The 5,808-nt window shown below is 41.8% G+C and overlaps 1 long non-coding RNA gene across 1 annotated transcript; it reads left to right on the top strand.

Moving 5' to 3' along the window:
• LOC110396953 lies at positions 2,275-5,390 on the top strand. The gene is made up of 4 exons (XR_002437400.1): positions 2,275-2,387; positions 2,837-3,036; positions 3,467-3,516; positions 4,211-5,390. It is a non-coding gene; the product is annotated as an uncharacterized LOC110396953 (long non-coding RNA).

The raw sequence follows: 5,808 nt of genomic DNA, 5'->3' as shown, positions 1-5,808 counted from the left end.
ACCAGGTGGCACCTGGCACTGGCCCCTTGCAGCACTTATAGAATCATAGAATCATAGAATTAGCTAGGTTGGAAAAGACCTACAAGATCACCTCGTCCAACCATCCACCTACCAGCAACACCACCACTAAACCATGTCTCCCAACGCTATATCTAAGCTATAACGCTTATGTCCTCACATTCAGCTTTACACACAGATACTCGGTGCCTCCATGGAGTCCTGGGACTTCAGGGATTTTGTTCCTGACTCCTCAGCATTTCTTGCGAGGTGAGAGCCATGGGCAGACTAACTCTTGCCTACAGCATCTTCCAGCACAAATATCACTTGGCATGCCAAGTATTTCGTATTTATAAAGAACTGGAAGTATACTGGGACAGTGACTACTTCTACCTATGTGTATTAAATAAATGTATTGAACACAACAATACTGTTGGCTTGACTTAGAGATATATCCTAGTAAAAATAAATTCCAAGACTGCATTTACATGTTTGTTGGTCCATTAGTCTTGTTTGTCTCAAAAAGTAGGCAGAAGGGTTTTTTTCAAATGTTTCCTATGGGGTAAGAGCTTTGCATGCCTGGATTATTTGGAGATGCTGCTTTAAACTACCATGATCCTGCAAAACTCTTATGATATTTTCTTGTATTTTAATCCAAAAGAAAGTACATTCCAGACCTTTTCATTCTGTTCTCCGAACTCCTTACCAGTTGAATGTCCTGCTAGGGCTGCGGGTAAGTTCTGGCTGCAAGAAGTTTTAATTAGCTGCCAATGATGTCATGTCCATGTCTGTGCTAAAAGCATAGGTCTAAGTGTTTCTCTTGATTTAATGTACTGCAGAAATTCCATTTCAGGATAGCATTAAGACGCTTCAGAGCCAATCTTGTATTTCTCCTGTAGTTGAGACACTTGGCCTTCAGCCTTCTGACTTCTGACACTATCAATGTTGTGCTATAATCGTCCAGAAATACACTGCCTGTTGTGTTTTATTGCTCATTGAATACTGTCCAACTCCTTGTCAGTTGACAAGGGAGGAGTGCGGCATTGAAGGATTGCACAGCAGTGTGTCTGGGAGCTACATTATTTCACACCAGCAGCAAACTTTCAGTGTTTGCGCTGCAGCTTCATACAGTATCGGTGCTTTTGCCATACAGCAGAGAGCAAACCCTATTGTAGTCACTCTCCCTGCCAGAGAGACTAACTCGTGTTGCCAAATATCTCCCCTCAACACATTTATTGAACATTAAAACAGCAGAATAGCATTGAATGAAGTCCAGTAATTTTATAGGATATATTTTAGTCACTAGACTTTGAAGACTAGTCCAATGTTAATTATAAAGTTTCTGTGTCTGGATAACATATTGTTAACAGTTATTTTGTAAGTGCTAATGGCAAGATGGAAGATTTCCAATAGTTTTATTGAGGAAGTGGCAATTAAAATGTTGAGCACTGCAACATATATACAAAATAAAAATAATCCTGCATACACAGCACTTCATTTTATGTTGTTTCTTTTATTTTTTTTTTAAGAAAGCAGAAAAAGCAGGGACTAGTATTTTTCTTTGAAATAAATGCAACCATTTTATTTCTAAAAAGTTTCGCTTTTGAAAGAAAATGAACACTGATTTACTTGCCAACTTCAAATGTCACGAGCCTTGAACAAGTTTGACATTGTTTAAAAGCACATCGTGAAACTATTAGAAAGCTAAGACAAGTTGCTATGTTATGTTTTTCCACACACAAAGAGCAACAATATGTTCTCAGTTTGAGTAACTTCTTTTAGATTAGGGGAAACAAAATAAGAAAGAACAAAAGCAAAGTGTTCACAAGAGAGCATGGAAGTGTCTACACTGAGGAAGTTTCAATGTGTGGTGGGAAAACATTCCCTGTGAGCACTGCCATGGGGTCTCCATCGAGGCTCCTGTCATGGTGCCAGGCAGGGGAATCACTGCCTACCTGCAAGTCATCAGGAAAAAGAAGATTATCTATGACAATTCCTTAGCAGACTGAACACACATTGCAATTTGCAGAGCAAATGGCTGCCACCTGCTCCAAGGAGCACTGGTGGAACCTGGAGTGGAGAGAAGAGCCCAGCTGCACCAGGATTGGCTTTTAGCATGAGGTCAGTCAGTGTGAGGCATGTTATCTGTGCAAGCTGTGAGTTTGGGCTTGCCTGTGACATACCTGTCTTAATCTAAACCTGCTGCAGTGGACAGGTTTTAAGGCCCTTCCTTAATAATTTTCCAGACAGCTCTGTTTCCAGACAGCTCAGTGAGGCTGGATTTCACATCCTTTTCTAGCCGTGTGGATGTGAACTCACAGCCCAGGGGATCTGAGAGCTGCCCTGAGCTTCAGGGCATGTCCCCTGCTCCCTCAGCAGTGCCGGAGCAGGTAACAGCCTTGGCAGCTACAGGTATCTGGGGAGAGGGAGGGGATCCATTCACTGCTTTTCCAGGCCCTCCAGGCTTCTGAGCATGGCTCGGCTGCAGGAGAACAGCTCTAGATTCTCCTCTCTTCCTTTCTGTCTGTTCAGTGGTCTCCTGAAGAGATTTTGGTAAGCAGTTGGTGCTGCCTTCCTGGCTGGGACTGCTGTCCCTATTTCCAGTGCAGTTGTTGAGAGGAGCTGGATCACACATTCTATTTAGTATTTTGAAAGACAGATTAATGTTAGGCTAGAGTCTGATGAAAACCGCTGGGAGCATAAATGCCAACTTTGGGCACATGGTGAAGCACATTATTCTGATGTTCTCCCTTTATCTTCAGGGCACTGAGTCAGCAAGTCAGCCCATCTGGGATGACAGTTACCTCTGGAGTCAACTTTCCCTCTCTGTTCCCTACAGGGAAATATGCTCTTGGACCAGGCGCGCCTTGTGACTCCCAGGGTTTACTTGGGCACATCTGGACCATCAGTCTCAAAGGCTGTACACTTGCTTGCTCAGACAAAGCAACAAAACTGTGATGTAAAGGTAGAAGATCCCCCAGCACAGGAACTGCAAGGGATATTTTGTTCATGCTAGCAGTAATACTAAGAACAAGTGAAGTGAGTAAGAATTCAAGACTGAATGCTCCCTCTCTGCTATTCCTACCTTCTCCCTTGTATTTCCACGGGAAGAAAAGAAAGAACAGGCTCCCTTTGCACTTGATTTCCTATTATTTTGGTTCTGCTCTATCTCCTGTTTTCTCTTTCTGCATGGCTATCTGTCATAAAAGGCAGAGAGGAGTTCAGACCATCCCCAGGATCCACTCAGTGCATTGTTCTCAAGTGTGACCCCAATGCTGTGTGGTAGAGCACAAAGACTGGGTTTTGAGGTTCCTAACAGTCCTTGGACAAGCTGCAGTCCTTCATCTCTCCATAACTCAGATGTCACTTCATCTGAGGGACATGCTTAGTGGGCATGGTGGGGGTGGGGTGATGGTTGGACTAGATGATCTTAGTGGTCTTTCCAACCTTGATGATTCTTCGATTCTAGATTCCGACCTTTGCCTAACAGGAGTGCCAACGAGCTGCTCACAGCAGAAGGTAGGCTACTTCATGGGGGTATACTTAGATGCCTCTTGACAGCCCTCATGGCCACCTACCACAGTGAATGGTGGCCAGCAGCCCTTTCTTTCACTTCCAATGACCCATCAGTCAAAGTGGAGTTACACAGACACATGGATCTGTAGTGACCAGCTCTGCTGCTGCCATCATGGAGGGTTGCAGGAGCATCATCCATTTTTATGTCAGGTTTTATGGGCATCTTGCAGACTGTTGAGTCCTGAGCTGTACCGAGAGAAATGGCCACAGTGCCCTCATAGGGCACCCTTCAGCTCACAATGGTCCTGTGGGAAGGACCAACATGTATTAACACTTATATGGAATATATCATTGTGATAAAACAGCAATTTTGTGATGTTCATCTGTGGAACTTGTCACAGCACTTCTTCAATTCAGTCACTATGAATAACTTGATAAAAGATTTATTAGGTGAGGGATAATAAATATGCAGAAAATAAAGGTATGGAAAATAAAAGTAATAAACCTGTAAAAGACCTGCTCTACTGAGCTGAACTAAACAAGAGCCTGACTGGGACAAGTTGCTCCCTGTAAGTTAATTATATATTAAAAAATAAAGATGGAAAAAGACCAAGGTATAACGATCCCATATAAGCTCTGTGGTAGACAGCAAAAGTTTCCATCCATTGATGCTCTGGTTCTCCATCTGTTCCTCTAGGGTGTCCCTTAGCTTAAAAGTAGACTCTGGGATGTTAGATGTTGAGTTGGTGTTGTTCAGAACAAGTCACAGTCAAACTGCAGCTCAAAACCAAAAGGACAAGGCAGCAGGCTCCGTTTGGTAAGCATGGATCTTTGAGCACAGTGCTGGACTCTTTCTGCAAATGGTTAAATGATCCCTCTGTTAACTAATGTGACCTTCGCTCTGTGGATTACTTCAATTTAGAAAGTTAGGGACACATGGAGGAAGCAGTGAAAATTTTCCAGGAAAGGGTACTTCTGGTGTGGTGATTTACAGGCACTGTGCTTGAAAATATCCTTAACAGGACACTCTGAAAACCGTGCCAGGACTGAAGTGGTGCATGAAGAGACTTCAAGAGCAAAATTCCCTGTTCACAGATAGACCTCTGCTGATGATGTCAGGATTTTTCAGTGCAAATGTTACTGTCAGTAGAGAATCTTCTCCAGAAAAAACCATCAGTAATGAGCATTTATTTTCATTATTTCATCACCTAAAAATGTCAGCAGTGTTTTCTATACCATCTCTCTTTGTCAAGACATATCTGCTCTGTAGGGAGAGCAGTGAAAACACTTCACACCAAGTAAATGTTCATATGTGTGACCATACATGTCATTACACTTTATTATAACAATTATCTTCAAAGATAGCATAAAATATCGAATAGGGTGGTTAGAAAATAGTATGTCACTCCTGATTTGCCTCTGCTCGTGGACAAAAGGGTGGGTTTTCTTATTTTCTCCATTGGACTCCAGCCTAAAATGAAACAGTGCTAGAACAGAGGTCAAGAACTTGGAAGAATTTGTTCAAGGGGAACCAGGTACAGCTTGATTCAATATCAATATTTCATATGTTCTGAGATTGTGGTTCAAACGACAAGATAGCGGAACACCCTTTTTATAGCTTTCCATCTGTGAGAAGTTATTTCTCAAAGCACTCTGTATGAACAATCTAACAGATATTCATTTTTGAGATCATATATTCTGCTAAGTAGGATCTTTTGATGCACAGTCTGGCTGTGATACTAATTCTAAAACGAGAGAAGCCAGATTCATAAAAATGAATGTCTTCCACACAAAGTTATGTTCCGTGATGTATTAACTCCTCCTTTCCCAAGCATTTGAAGGAAAGTAATGTTCTCAATATCAATTACTTGTGAATCAATGGAAGAAGGAATCTGTGCAGGAATAAGAAAGAGGTGATAGATCTTTAGGTAATAAAATACTTATCCCCTTTCTTTTTTAAAAATATATTTTTTAATTTATTTCAGGACATAAATACAAATGCTTGGAGCTTGAGATCAGACAGACCTCTTTGATAACACTACAATAAGTGCATTTTGGATTGATGCTTTAATTACTATAATGCAGTTGTAATATACGACATAACTAGTATTTAAGGCACTGTGGAAATCAGTGTCACCTACCCAGGTGACACTAGAGAAACGGTCCAGGACCCGTGTCTACAGGCCAAGCAGGATAAATTGATGTTGTTTTCCATGATCAGCAGAGCACGAGCATGGCTAGCATTCCATGCTATTGCCTTTGACTCCCCAGTCTAGATTAGCAGAATCCTATTTA

The sequence above is a fragment of the Numida meleagris genome, chromosome 3, assembly GCF_002078875.1.
Source record: "Numida meleagris isolate 19003 breed g44 Domestic line chromosome 3, NumMel1.0, whole genome shotgun sequence".
Taxonomy (NCBI): domain Eukaryota; kingdom Metazoa; phylum Chordata; class Aves; order Galliformes; family Numididae; genus Numida; species Numida meleagris.
This window is presented reverse-complemented; position numbering and strand designations above follow the sequence as displayed.